This window comes from Dreissena polymorpha, chromosome 3, assembly GCF_020536995.1.
Source record: "Dreissena polymorpha isolate Duluth1 chromosome 3, UMN_Dpol_1.0, whole genome shotgun sequence".
NCBI lineage: Eukaryota > Metazoa > Mollusca > Bivalvia > Myida > Dreissenidae > Dreissena > Dreissena polymorpha.
Genome location: NC_068357.1, coordinates 103,709,932 through 103,726,246, shown reverse-complemented (window position 1 = coordinate 103,726,246; position 16,315 = coordinate 103,709,932).

Below are 16,315 nucleotides of genomic sequence, written 5' to 3'. Positions count from 1 at the left end.
CGCTGCACAATTGATGAAGTAATGGCTGTTTAAAGCGATGCATCCTATATTTGGGTCGTTTTGAGTTGAATACCTTGTTATATATATTTGATAGTGAAAACCATGTTTTCAGAGAAATCGATTTTTCGTTATAATTTTATTATTTTTCATTCAAAATGATGTTTTTACTAATAAATATCATAGCCACGCGCTACCCACATGTGTATTGGACAACTTCAATTGAGTTTTCATTTAGTTTGAGACAATCCCCACATACCCGAATATGTGTCGCAACATGTCCGTTATTCACTAAATCACGAGTTGCAGCTCTCGATGCTTATTTTATGTGGTACGCATCAATTTAGTTTCTGAGCATTCTTACTTTTAGAAATGACACATTATACACTACAATATTACATCAATGAACATAATGTTTACCAAACAAAATCTGCAAAATTCAGGAAACCATACGTCTTCACTTTTCCTTTCGTCACAAAAACGGTGCGTACATAACGTGACTTTGTTTTGCTTTCAAAAAAAGAAACAATTGTAAGTTAAACATTGACACACGTCAACTAAAACATGAATCGACTGAACAATGATAGGCATTTTGTATTCAATTCATAGAACACTATAAATCTTTACATAAATAAAAGTAGTTTGCAAAAAACTTTTAACCTATCCGTTACTCACTAAAATCCGCTATACACCAATCGACTGTACTAAAATAGAAAGAAGAAATAATACAAACCCGTAATATGAGTAAAGACTTTGTAATCAATGTTTCAGGACAGCTTGGTGATCTGCAAATCCCGTGTGATATGTCGATTTCGGGTATCATATTCATTCAATAAGTCGCAAAATGCTCGAATACAATTTACAAAGCAAAATGTGACTTAAATTGATTACTAAAAATACCAGTTTTGCCGTGTCAAGCTGTCAAGTCCTGCATTCACATCGAATGTATCCTTCGAATTCAATCCATTGTTGACATTAGCGGAGATTTAGTTAATAAATAACTCATATATCCTAAATGGCAGTTTCAAAATAGCGGCGAGGTATAAAACCCGGAAATATCCGGAAAACCCGGAAATCTTTTAGGTAAAACCCGGAAACGATATAAATGGTTATAAATTCATTATTATTCGTCCGATATTAATTATAATGGTACCGTTGTAAAGAAGATCCTCTACCATGTCAAAATATTTTATGGCAGGGTCGTAGTCGGCCTGTAAATCGCGGACAAAGTCGGCCTGTTTTGACGGGTTTTTTTACACGCGCAAATGCCGTAAAGAAAACCCGGAAAAGGTAAAAGGGGTTATAAAAACATTATTATTCGTCCGATATTAATTATAATGGTACCGTTGCAAAGAAGAACCTCCACAGTTTCTAATGATGTTAAAATATTTTATGGCAGGGACAGTGTCAACCTGTAAATCGCGGTAAAAGTTGACCGAAAAATACCGTGTTTTTTTACACAGAACAATGTCTTGAGGAAAACACGGAAAAGCTAAAAGGGGTTATAAAAGCATCCTTTTTCCAACCGACCATACATTTTTGGTACCGTTGTTATGGTATTCTTCCACTGTTTCTAAATATGTAAAAAAATATTGTGAGAAAGCATAATATGAAATAAGGCGAAGCATCAAAGCGAAAATGGTTATAAATGCATTATTATTCGTCCGATATTAATTATAATGGTACCGTTGTAAAGAAGATACTCCACTGTGATTAACTATGTCAAAATACTTTATGGCAGGGTCAGAGTCCGCCTGTAAATCGAGGCCAAAGTCAGCCTGTTTTAACGGGGTTTTTTACACACGCAAATGCCTTAAGGAAAACCCGGAAAAGGTAAACGGGGTTATAAAAACAGTATTATTGACTCGATATTAATTATAATGGTACTGTTGTACAGGAGAACCTCCACAGTTTCTAACCATGTAAAAATATTTTAAGGCAGGTTCAGATTCAGCCTGTAAATCGCGGTCAAAGTCGGCCTATTTTAACGTTTTTTACACGCGCAAATGCCTTTAGGACTACCCGGAAAAGGTGAAAGTGGTTATAAAATCATCACTTTCCCAACCGACCATACATTATTTGATACCAGTGTAATGGTGTTCTTCCACCGTTTGTAAATATGACTGTAAAAGCATTATTATTCGTTCGTTGTAAAGAGGATCCTCTACGGTTTCTAAACAATGTACGAAAATCAGATTGCCACTTTTATTAGCGTCCGAAGTTGACACAAAAATTGATGAATTCAACTGCTACCTATATATGTTTACCGTAAAGTCCGGAAAAAAATTAAAAGTGAGTATAAAAGCCATGATATACTTTCCATATGAATTATAATGGTATCTTAGTAGAGGGGCCCTCTAAGGTTTGTAATACATGTAACAACAACGTTGTTCAATTTCAATTGAGCACTCTTGTTAGCGTCCAAAGTTTGTATAAGTTCTATGATTTATAATGCCTAATTATGTTTTGCGTAAAGTTCGGAAAAGATAAAAGTGATTATAAATGCAATATTTTTCCACCGACTGGAAATAAAATAATATTGTTGTAAAGGAACTTTTATGACGTTCCAAAAATATGCAAAAGTATTTTTTCAATATCAGACGTGCGCTGTAGGTTGGTATAAGTTGTTTGATTTTCCTACCTACCAAATTATGACATTTTCTGTTGTGAAGATACAGTTTTAAAGCGAAAAATAGTTGTTAGTTTTGTAACCCGACCCTACGTGTTTTTTCTTGCCGACCCTAAGATTTTGTTTCGAGTATTTAATGTCGATTTCCGTGAAACACGCTTTTCTTTCGACATTATCCCTTGACATGCATTTAACCGGGATATAAGGCACCCGAACCAAAACCCTACCGTCATTTTCATAGGGGCGGGCAAAAGCTCTCCCGTGAAAAAACTGGGGCGGACAAAGCTTTCCATGAAAGCTACATGGCGGACTAAAGCCTTCCGAGACAAAACGATTTCAATATGATAATTAACAATAATAATCATCATTACAAAGATATTATATATAAATATAAGGATTTATAACATATTAAAGGACAATGCTATGGTTCTTAACAGCAAACCCTTGTAGAAGAGGTTTATAAGTCCAGCATGATATAAAGAAAAAACTGTTATGCCGACCTATCTTACCCTTTTTTGAGACGTTACTGGAAACATACATTTTTTTTTACACCTAAGTGACTTTAAAAACACTATTTTGCAACTACTCTAATCGAATTTTGAACAGATTTTTTATGTATTAAAAATTTGAAAAGTATGAAAGTCTCAGACTTCAAACGTAAATATTATCCCAAATCGACTGTATACGACACGAAATATGAGACCTTCTCTTTCCCCAAAAAGTTGCTGTTAAGTGCATTTTTATTCAGTCGACCTAAATTAAGCTCCTATTCAGGGCAATAATGAATAGCTTTTTAATCGTCTTACCTAAGTATGACACACAATGAACTCAACAGAGAATTGTTCAAGTTTTGGCTGTATCAGCTAACAAAACTGTACGGTTTTTGTTATTTCCTATACGGTAATACGGATAAATGAAGACTTAAAATTTAATTTCATCTCTTTCTCTCCAGAATTATAATAATATTTTGTTTCAAACTCGATATTGTTATAAGCAGTATTTTTCCCCCGAAAATAATTAACTTGTTTAAAAGCATAAAGAAAAATTCTCTTATGTTTCTACATTGTCCAAATAATTTAAACAATGGACATATTCCTACGGCCGTGTTTATACCAATATGAAAAGATGCCATATCAATCCACAACCCCTGGGTAGGTAGATGGGCACCTTAGACCGAATGCCGGACAAAAACCCTCCCGGATAAAAACCCTCCCGTCAGTTTTATAGGGACCGGACGAAAACCCTCCCATGAATGAACGGGGACGGACAAAAACCCTCCCATGAAAAAAACGGGGGAGGACAAAAACCCTCCCATGAAAAAACGGGACCGGACAGAAACCCTCCCGTGAAATCTGAGCCACGAATTCAAGTACCAACGATTATTTATGAATTTTTAATCCGAAATCGGTCATTTCCGAATGTCATTTCCGACATTTGTATTTTGTTGTCGGTTATCCGAGATATTTATTTTTAACAAAAACCAACATTGTAGACACTTGAGAATACAAACAAACACAAATGCATTAATCTTACACAGTTCACATACACTCCTAAACGTGAATACGAATGCAGTGCCCAACTGCAGCCAAGAAGTCCTGTGCCGTCTTGTTTCCCGACGCTACCTCCTCACATAGGCGTTGCATCTTCTTCTGATGAAGAAGGGCCCCCTTCCGGACTCGCTTTGCTAACGGCTCCCCGTGTTCGTACCGGTACACCTCTGCTTCGGCCAAGGCGTTGTCCTACTGCAGACATGTGATGACGTTCCACAATGACCAGCACCCGTGCATCGGTAGATGCATTGTCATAGATAAGGAATGACTTGTCCCCATCAGGCTGCGTTGTGGTGTACTGCGGCGGCAATGGTTGAGGGATGCCGACAGAACCAGCTGGCTCTACTGGTACCACGCCACGTTTCTTCCTACGGATGGCCCGCTTCAGACTCTCCGTCTTGCCGATAGCTGCTCGGACCTCAACCGGACGTGTGATAAGTGATAAGTGGTGATAATTTTCATTTTGGATGTGTGCCTTTACACAAACAAACATTTATATTTTGCAAATTCACAGTATGATATTTTGAGCAAATGTTGTCAGCATTGAGTGATTTTTTCGGATTAATGAAGTTGCAGATTCACAATTTGCTTTTTTTGAGAAAATTTTGCGGATTAATGAATGCAACAATGTGTGAAGTAATTGCATTTGTCGGTGTTTAATTGCTTTCACGGGAGGGTTTTTGTCCGCAGTTGCAGATTCACAGTTTGCTATTTTGATATATATTATTTACAGAACAGAACAGAAAGTGTATTCATATAACTTGAACATTTACAGTTCATCGTTACATATACAAAAATGACAATATATAAGCACATGCATAGTAATGCGAAAGTGACCAAACTAGTACATAAAAAGGTGTTAAAAATGCACTAAGGCCATCGAATTACTCAACGTTTGCATTCAATGTATCAGTTCTCATTTTAAAAGCATTTTTACAATATATCGCGAGTTTATTTAGGACTTTGGTTTTATTATTTGTTAACAAAAGAATAAATTTATGCATACTAGGTCGGTTATAATAGAATTTGTCAATATACATTTTCCTTATATCTGTATAAAGAGGACATACAATTACAAAATGGTATTCGTCTTCAATATCATTTGAGTTACATATATTACATTTGCGTTCGTTTTTAGGAATATTTGTATGTCTCCCAGATTCAATTTTTAACATGTGGGACGAAAGTCTTAATTTTGATATGTATTTTCTTAAATTAAAGTTTTGGATTATGTTAAGGTAATCAGATAGTTCAAATCGATGTTTAAATTCTTTGTATAAAGTTAATGAACTTTCAACGTTTAAATCATTTAGCCACAGACCTATGTACATATCAATTAGTCTATTTTTAAATATAGGAATAAATACATTTGCATTTACTGATTCTGGGTACATCCAAACATCTACAAAACCAGTGTTTTGTAGTAAGTCTCGTACTTTGGTAATCCAATTGTTACATCGTGTTATATTTTCAGCACCATTTCTCATATAGCATAGTGTACTATATAATATACAATTAGTGTGTTTAACAGTATACAATTTTATGAAATATTTCATAATTCGTACATAGCGATTTATATATAATGGGTATCGCCCTAGTTCCCCGTACACAGCTGAATTAGCGGTACTCATTTTGACACCCAGTATTCGTTTCAAAAATCTTCTGTGAACTCTTTCAATATCATCAGCATTTACAAACCCCCAAACCTCACATGCATAACACAGTATTGAAGTAACATAAGAATCGAACAAATTTAACATTATTTTTACAGGAACATGCATGTTTTTGGTGATTGCAAAAAGCGACCCCATAGCCTTTAAGCCTTTATCGGATAAAGCTTGAGTAGTTTGTAAAAATGATCCACCACTTGAAAGTACAATGCCAAGATAGTTAAATGATTGAACCATTTCTATTTGCTCATTGTTATAAAAAATTGGCTCGGTCTGTGAATTATTTCCTCCCTTTTTATATATGACCACTTTTGTCTTTTCTACATTGATTTTCAACTTCCACCGTTCACAATATTCGTATACTTTAGATTATCTAAAGATTTTTGCAATCCTTTTGGTGTTTCTGAAAAAATTACAGCATCATCCGCAAACAATAACAAATAAATAGATAGCTGGTCCAACGTGATCATGTTTTCATTGTTATTACTCAAAAAGAGTTCGATGTCGTTAGCGAAAAGAGAAAATAGTATAGGTGAGATTGTCTCCCCCTGCAATAATCCAACTTCGCAATTAAAGAAATCCGAAAACGTCCCCATATGTCTTACACATAATTTCACTTCATCATACATAGGCCGAATAATTTTTAACAATCTACCGTTTATTCCGCTTTTAATAAGCTTGTACCATAGTCCGTTTCGATATATTGAATCATAACATTTCATAAGGTCGATATAGCAACAGTATAGTTTCTTTTTAGTACTGAGTTGTTATTTATAAAAGCCTTTAGTAGGAAAATAGCATCCACAGTGCTATATTTGGTTTTGAATCCAAACTGAGCGTCTGTGAGCGTGTCATTTACAATAGCCCACTTTTTAAGCCGTTCATTTATTACGACTGTGAACAGTTTGGCGAAACAGCTCACTAACGTTATGCCTCGATAGTTGTTAGGATCGAATGAATCTCCTTTTTTGAAAATAGGTATAATTACTCCCTTTGACCAAGATTTGGGAAATGACCCTTTTTCAAGAATATAATTAAATAATATTTCCAGTGGTGTATCAAGCACATCCTTTCCCGCCTTAAAATATTCGTATATAATATTATCAATTGAATGAGATTTATTTATTCCCAATAATTGTATTGCCTTTCGTATTTCGTCCTTTGTAAATAAAATATCCAACTCTTCAAATGTCCCTGACGTCATGTTATCTGTATTGTGACGTGTTACGTATTCGATAATATCTTCTTCATCATCACTTCTATTTAAAGAAGATAAATTTTTAAAATGTTCAAAAAAGGCATCTATGTCAATATTATCACCCGCATTATTATATGATTTCTTTTTTAAAAGTTTCCAAAATTCTTTTGGCTTTTTAAATCGCATTTCATTCATTTTAAGATATTGATTCCTGTTAAAATTTCGCTTAGATTGTCTGCACTGATACTTATAATCTTTTTTCGCTGTAAGCATATCATATCTAGTATGACCATCTTTATACAAGCTGTACCTGTTTAACTTCTCAACATATATATTTCGTTTTTGTTTACATACAATATCAAACCATTTATTACTTGTGTTTGAAAACTGTGAGTATTTATGCCGTGGTTTAGCCTTCTTAGAATATTTATTTCCGTTATTATTTAAAAACACTGTGAATCGGTCGACCATTTCATCCGTATCTAAGTTATTTTCTTATCGATAAAGGTCCTCGCATAACCGGTTAACTCCTGTAGTCAAATCCCTTAAAAAACTGATCACTATAATTATTATCCCATTTAACGTAATAACTTTCCGCTTTAATATTATGAGCAGATATTTTTGTATTTGTTTTTAAATCAAATGTTAGTGGTGCGTGATTTGAAAATTCGGTAAAATCTTGAACGCAGAAATTCCTTATATGGTCAAAATAATTGTAGCTTGCTAACAAATAATCCACAACGCTTTCGCCATTATGCGTGAAACACGTGAATTTACCAATACTCGCATCGTTACCTATTCGACCGTTACATATTCGTAAATCACGAGCTTTGCATAACTCCAGTAATCTGTCGCCAAATGCGTTAGTTCTATTAATATATAATATAATATATATAATATATAATGTATTAAATATAATATATAATAATTATTATAATATAAATAATATATAATATAAATAATATATAATATAATATTATAAATAATATAATATGTAATATATAATATAATATATAATAAAATATAATATATAATATAATATATAATATAATATAATCTATAAATAATATATAATATAATATATAACATAATATATAATATCATATAATACATAATGTGATATAATAATATAATATATAATATAATATATAGTATATAATATATATAATATATATATGATATAGAATATATAATAATATATATATATATAATATATAACATTTAGTATATAATATATGATATATCATCTATCATATATCATATCTCATGTATAATATATGATATATCATGTATCATATATCATATATAATATATCATATATATATGTTATATATATATTATATATAATATTATAAATATAATGTTATATATTATATACTATATAGTATACATTATATAGAATGTATTATATATTAATTACAATACTTATCTAGCAGTTTATCGAACAGACGCCATTTTTTACGTTGATAGAAGTATGGAAATTACTCGGGGTGTATGGAAAAAACACCATAGGCACGTGACCGCTCTAAGTCAATCGGATAAGGTCATTTTTGTAGGAGGTGAGATATAGGTGAATTTTCTGGTGCAATATAGGTAAATACAATATACATATCTTCTGCATTCTGGAAAAACGTCTTATCTAACTTAATACATAGTTAATAATCGTGATCGTTTTTAACTAGCTTAACGCCCTTAACAATATTATTTTTGATATAAACTAAAATTCCTCCACTGCTACGTTTCGCACGTCGATTTTGGTATTTTCTGTACGAGTGAAATAATTTATAACCTTGTAAGTCAATGTCACTGTTTTTATTAGACCATGTTTCACTTAGGAATATAATGTCAAACTGGTTTAAGTATTTACTGAAGTCTCTATTGGCCTTTTTTTGCTGTGTTAGCCCTTCGATGTTCCATGCGATGCATCGTACGACACTCTCGCTCCCTCCTATTATTGTATGCCATTAACTAGTTAATTGTTATGATTAGCTGATTAGTGGGCCTAAATAACCGAATCATTGACATATTTGACAATACAGTATGCTTTATATATTGTCTGCAAAAATGCAATTGAAAACGTTACAGTCAAAGATAAATTAAATAAGTAATTAAGACAAATTAGTTACATGCTAACGAATTGTTAGTTGTTAACAGAATTTTACTTTCATTTTCGCAAAGTTTTCATACACTTCCCGGAAAGCACGTTTTTTGCATGAATGAGCGTATAACGCGATTAAACGTTGCACTGTATCGTATTGGGTTCAATCTAAATTTAAATTCACTTGTCTATAAATGGCCTCATTTTATGTTTTAATTGATGTTGATATTATATCGGATTATCGGATATATATGCACATTAGAAAGCGGTATGTTTACAGTTAATGGATACACATTTTCTTTCAATTTCACGCCCCTGAAAACACAATACACATTACACACAATGGGTAATTTTGTCGGATTAATGAATGCAACACTATGTGTTAAATTTCTTTTACGGGAGCGTTTTTGTCCGCCTCCGTTTTTTCATGGGCGGGTTTTTGTCCTCCCCCGTTTTTTTCATGGGAGGGTTTTTGTCCGCCCATGTTTATTCATGGGAGGGTTTTCGTCCGCCCCCTATGAAAATGACGGGAGGGTTTTTATCCGGGAGGGGTTTTGTCCGTATTCCGACCCCACCATATATACACCACTAGCACATGGTAATTCTAAGAATAAGGAAACGGTGTTTATAAGAACAATTCCTTCTGTTATTGAACATATCAAGTCACGTGCTGATGATGTCACCGTTTGTGCTAATTTTATAGACAAAGAATTGAAATGCAAAGCTGAGAAAGGTACAGATTTTGGTGTAAAAACAGCAAGAAACGTTCGCCAGGTAAAAAATCATTTATACAAAAGAAGAAGTGAAAAACGTTATAGCAACGACGAAATATATAATCTCTGTGAAATTTCAATAGAATTAGAAAATTTTACCAAACAAATTGACGTCTTTCCATCCCTGGTGTGCATATCAGGGTTGGAAGAAATACTGACAGAATTCAATGAATTACTAATGTTCGATTCCGATACACCCCTAAAAATGTTTTATGACACAACTTATAAAATGGGGCACTTGTTTGTTAGTGTTCTGTCATATCAACATATTTTGTTTGAAGGCAATAAAATAGTGCCCGTAGCGTTCATGATGCACGAACGGCGAGACGCAAAATTCCATGAAAGGTTTTTTAGTGTTATAAAGAAACATATTCCAAATTTAAAAAGAACACATTTTCCGCTAATTAGTGATCGAGAGGCCGGAATAAAATTAGCAATTCAGAATTCGCTACCCAACATACAAATTATTCACTGCTGGAATCACATACGAACAGACGTAACTACTTGGCTTAAGAAAACTAATGCAAAAAGTGGTGATTTCTCCGTGTACACTAAACATGTGCAAGACTTAATGAAATGTGCAACTGAAGACGATTACACTGACCATAAATTTAAAATAGAACAAGAGTGGAGCCAGGAATTTAAGAACTATTTTGACAGACATTTGCATCAAACCATTTTGAATAATTCTGGTCGTTGGGTGTTAGAAAAATTAGGCATATACAATCCCTACTCAGGAATAACCAGTAACCCCGCCGAATCAATTAATAATATGATAAAGGCAATACAACACAGGAAAGAGCTACCGGTAGATTTAATATGTTTAAACTTACTAATGTGTCAAAAATCAGTGTATGCAGACATACAATGTGGTCGAGCAGGATTTGGTAATTTTAAGTTAAGAAAAGACTGTGAATACGCCAGATTAGACAGAAGTGAAATTAATGTACCACACATATCCGGTACACCGGATGATATTTTAAGACAATCGAAAGAAGCACTAGAGCATTTCCAAAAATCTGGTGAAATTACTGATAAACCGATTGAAACCAATTTAATAACAAGAGAAAATGTCATCGACGGAGAAAAAAATAATTTGGAAATAATTAAAGATAAAAACATTACTTCTATTGACGATAAAGAATTAGGGGAAAGGAAGGGTATTGAAAAGAATATGTCCCAAAAAGCTTTGGCGGAATTTATTATAAATAATGATAAAATAAAATTAATCCCATCCATGAAAACCTTTATTGTTGAGGGAATACATGGCTCTAAACGTTTGGTGACAATCATGCCAAAAGAAACATGTAGTTGTCCGTCAACTGGACTTTGTTATCACCTACTAGCGGTTAAAATGACTCTGAATATTGACGGAATCTGTGATAAACGGACGGTTAAAAATCTCACGCTTCTTCGAAGAAATAGCAAACCGCGTGTTGCCAAAAAAAAACGGCACAAAAGAAACCGAAAAAAAGCCGACTTCGAAATTAACCCAGCACCCGATTTAATACTCACGACACCAACTGGAAAATCATGCGACACATCGCTGAAACAAAAGCTCGCCAATTTAATAGCATCAACCCCAAAAACACCAACGTCTAAAAAAAGAAGCCGGAACACCAACAATTCATTCACTTCTTGTAAACAAATAAAGTTTGACAACAATTTAAGTTCAATTGCAGAAGACGTTCTCGAAGAAGAAAATCATTTAAATATAAGCAGCGATGATTCATTTACCAGTGAACAGACGTGTTTTAATCAAATGACCATTGATGACGCGGAAGACGATAGTGTAGAAATTGCAAATATATCTACAATAGATTTAGAGCTAGTTAAAAATCCATCTGGATGGCTGAGCGACCCAATAATTAACAAATCTCAGCAAATACTAAAAGAACAATTCGCGCTTGACAGTGGGATGCAGAACACACTTCTTGCTCCGGACTTTAATGATGATTTATGTACCTGGGATATAAACGTTTAACGAAACAAAATCCCCCGTCCGCCCAAATACATTACAACGGCAGTAATCACTGGGTATTATCATACCAATCACAGAAAGATGGACATGTTATTGTGGTGGACAGTTTAAAATCTCCAAGAACTCTAAACAGTAGTATTTCAATTCAAATCGCTCAAATCTATGAAAATGGAGAGCGCAGTGTACAAGTACAAATACCCGACGTACAACGCCAACCTAATTACACAGATTGTGATGTTTTTGCTATTGCAAATCTTACTGAGGTGTTACACAACAATTATGATGTAGATTTTTCAAGTATCAGATATGATATACCAAAAATGAGAGCACATTTATTAGAATGTATTACTAAACAACATTTTACAACATTTCCAAAAATAGAAAAAATGCCGTGTAAAGTAGCAAAAAGTTGTTCTATTGAGATTTTTTGCACTTGTAAGTTGCCTGATATAGTAGGTGATATGGTGGAATGTGACAATAAAAGATGCAAATTGAATAGATGGTTTCACAAAAGATGTGTTGGGTACACAATGACAAACCAAGATGAAAAATGGTTGTGTCCATACTGCACATGGTAATTTGAGATGAACAAGCACTGAGATAAAGGTATGTGATTATGGTACAACAATTATGTCTTAATGTTTAGATACATGATATCTATTTAGATATCATGTAATGATATCCTCCAGTACAGTTACTTTTGAAGTGTCATTTCCATTATAACAAATTAATCTATCTCGTACAATAAAATGAAATTTATGCCTTCGACATCCAGCCCCGGAAGGGGGGGGGGGTAACTTCCTGTATACGGGTATATAGGGATGTGCCGAAAATACGGGGTGAGTTTTTCGACTAAAATTACTGATATGAGGATGGTTTTGAGAATCTAAGTATAGATATGTGTATTGAAATCAGAACTTTGCTTGTATTTAAATGCATATATATTTGAAAGTATTTTAAGTATCAAAATGGGTTTGATAAATTTCATACTTAATTTACAAATAGACAGATAATTCAATAAGTATACTGTACAATTCGTCATTGATTGCATTGGACTCATAATAAACAACGAAAAAAGGTCTAAAGGTATATTAACAATGATATGCACAACCATTTGTGTACTTCCATCACTTTTTCGAAATTTAATTTAAACCACACCATTATTGATAACGTTTGTTTCGAACGCTGACCATTCTGACCAAATTTTTACAAAACCGCGATCACGTAGAAGCGAGTTATTTTATATCTATGGAAGTTTTCTAGTATGCATGACAAACACAAGATCCAAAATGCGTTTTGGTCTCGTTCGATGTTTTAACAAATATTTTACTGTTAAATAAAATGCCACGTCCGACTTATCATTAAAATCCAGAGAGTCAAACGAAATGCACATCCACATTCTGCTCTCTTTCAATTTATCTAAATGTTTTTTAAACCACATATGCTCTTTTTTATTCTTATCGAAGTTTACAATAATGCATGACAAACAAACAATCCTAAATACGTTTTGCATTTGATGATGCTTTGAATAAATAATTTACTGTTAAAAACAAACCACGTTCATATGTCGTCGCTAATTCTATCGAAAATGCGTTTAAACTATGTGTCGTATTCTGAGAAAACTGGGCATAATGCATGTGCGTAAAGTGTCGTCCCAGATTAGCCTGTGCAGTTCGCACAGGCTTATGAGGGACGACACTTTCCGCCTTTATTGTTTTTTTGCTAAGAAGAGACTTCATTTAAACGAAAAATGTCATAACAGCGAAAAGTGTCGACCCTGTTTAGCCTGTGTGGACTGTATGTTAAATATTTTGAGGTTAAACTAGTTTTTTTCGTCACTGAAATGACCACACACGATATACGTCACAAATCTCCTAATTTAAAATTAAAGCGCAGACGGCAATGCAAAATTAATAAAACATTATCTTTTGAAAAGGAATGAAGATGTTTCGATTAAAGATTTATAAATTTAAAGAAAACGATTCTATGTTAGTCAATAGTATTTTGCTATGAGCGGGGATGTCCGAATAAATGTAAACTTTTGCTGAGCAAGTCATTCATGCTATTATACAGAATTGCAGTTTACCTACATATTTTTCAAAAGGTCAGATAGCTTAATTGGTAGAGCAACCCAGGCCGGTATCATTAGATGGCTCATGGGTGGGTTCGGGTTCGAATCCCGATCTGAACTTCGTGGGTAAACTTGTGGCTGCAAGGCTGGCAACTGATAGCGTGACAATTTTTTTTGGCGGGGTTTTGGGCTAACAGTTTAGTTCATCAGTTCGTCAGTTCGTTTACAATAAACCGTTCTATATCATAATGAAATTTTAATTAAATGTACTTCTTTTTGAAATTTTGCTAAGCAAGTTAATCATGCTATTATACAGCATTGTAGTTTACCTATATATTTTTCAAAAGGTCAGAATAGCTTAATTGGTAGAGCAACCCAGGCCGGTATCATTAGATGGCTCATGGGTGGGTTCGGGTTCGAATCCCAATCTGACCGTCGTAGGATAACTTGTGGTTGCACGGCTGGCAACTGATAGTGTGACAATTTGTTTTGGGCGGGGTTTTTGGCTTACCGTTCAGTTCATCAGTTCGTCAGGTCACATGAAACCGTTTAATATGGCCTGTTTGTTGTTTAATTGCTGATTAACATATTTGACACAAATCGTGCAGTCCCGCTTTAACTCCTAATTTATGTTGGCTATATTGCACTTTACCGGTACGCTGCCATCATGGATTCCGAAATTTGCGCAACTTAACACTAATTATAAGGGCATGGGTTATAGTGCGTACCGGTAAAGTGCAATTGCCCCGGACTGTTTAGTCGCTCTTATCCGCAGTTGGTATTCGAACCATATATACTTCAGATGTGTGCCGAAATAAGGTGATTTTATCTATTTTACAAACAGCAGCTTTTGTGGGCTTTAAAAAAATGAAGTTATTTAGTTACAAGGACTGTTCTGTTGCTCTTATCTGCAGTTGGTTTTCGATCCATTTATGTTTCTTCCAGATTGGTGCAAAATAAGGGTTTATCTGAACTACACAGTCGGCAAATTATCACCATTTTACAAACGGAAGCTTGTGTGGGCTTTTCAAACATTACCTCGTGTGACCTTTTGAACTGACACTATACCGTTCCAAATCATAAAACAATTTCAATGAAATGTACATGTAATTCTTTGGAAAAGTTTTTCTAAGCAAGTTAATCATGCTATTCAACAGAATTGCAGTTTACCCACATATTTTTCAAAAGGTCAGAATAGCTTAATTGGTAGAGCAAACCAGGCCGGAATCATATCTAATTTAGATGGCTAATGGGTGGTTTCGGGTTCGAATCCCGATCTGACCTTCGTAGGTAAATTGTGGTTGCAAGGCTGGCAACGGATAGTATGACAATCTGTTTTGGGCGGGGTTTTGGGCTAACAGTTCAGTTCATTAGATCACATGCCACTCTCTAATATGGCCCGTTTGTTGTTGAATTGCTGATTAAAGTAATAATTTAAAGTTCATTTCCTTATTTTTTATAACAGTCTTTACGAACTCCAGGTTCTTCTGCTAGGAATTGCCTTTAATGATTTAATTCAAATATTATTTGTATATAAGTTGTGTGTTAGTTTCTTCACGGAGCGTATATTGTATATTGTCATCTAGAGTCCGTGGTTTCTTCTATTACAGATTAATTGAGCTCGCTTTGATGCATCGCCTTATTTCATATTATGCTTTCTCACAATTTTTTTACATATTTAGAAACAGTGGAAGAAAACCATAACAACGGTTCCAAAAATGTATGGTCGGTAAGAAAAAGGATGCTTTTATAGCCCCTTTTAGCTTTTCCGTGTTTTCCTCAAGACATTGTTTTGTGTACAAAAACAAAACGGTATTTTTCGGTCAGGTTGGCACTGACCCTGCCATAAAATATTTTAACATGGTTAGAAACTGTGGAGGTTCTTCTTTGTATCATTGTAATTAATATCGATTTAATAATAATGTTTTTATAACCCCTTAGGGTTTTCTTTACGGCATTTGCGTGTGTAAGAAAAACGTTAAAACAGGCCGACTTTGTCCGCGATTTACAGGCCGACTCTGACCCTGCCATAAAATATTTTATATATTATAAGAAACTGTGGAGGATCTTCTTTACAACGGTACCATTATAATTAATATCAGACGAATAATAATTTTTTTATAACCCCTTTTACCTTTTCCGGGTTTTCTTTACGGCATTTGCGTGTGTAAAAAACCGTTAAAACAGGCCGACTTTGTCCGCGATTTACAGGCCGACTACGACCCTGCCATAAAATATTTTGACATGGCTAGAAACTTTGGAGGATCTTTTTACAACGGTACCATTATAATTAATATCGGGCGAATAATAATGTTTTTATAACCCCTTTTACCTTTTCCGGGTTTTCT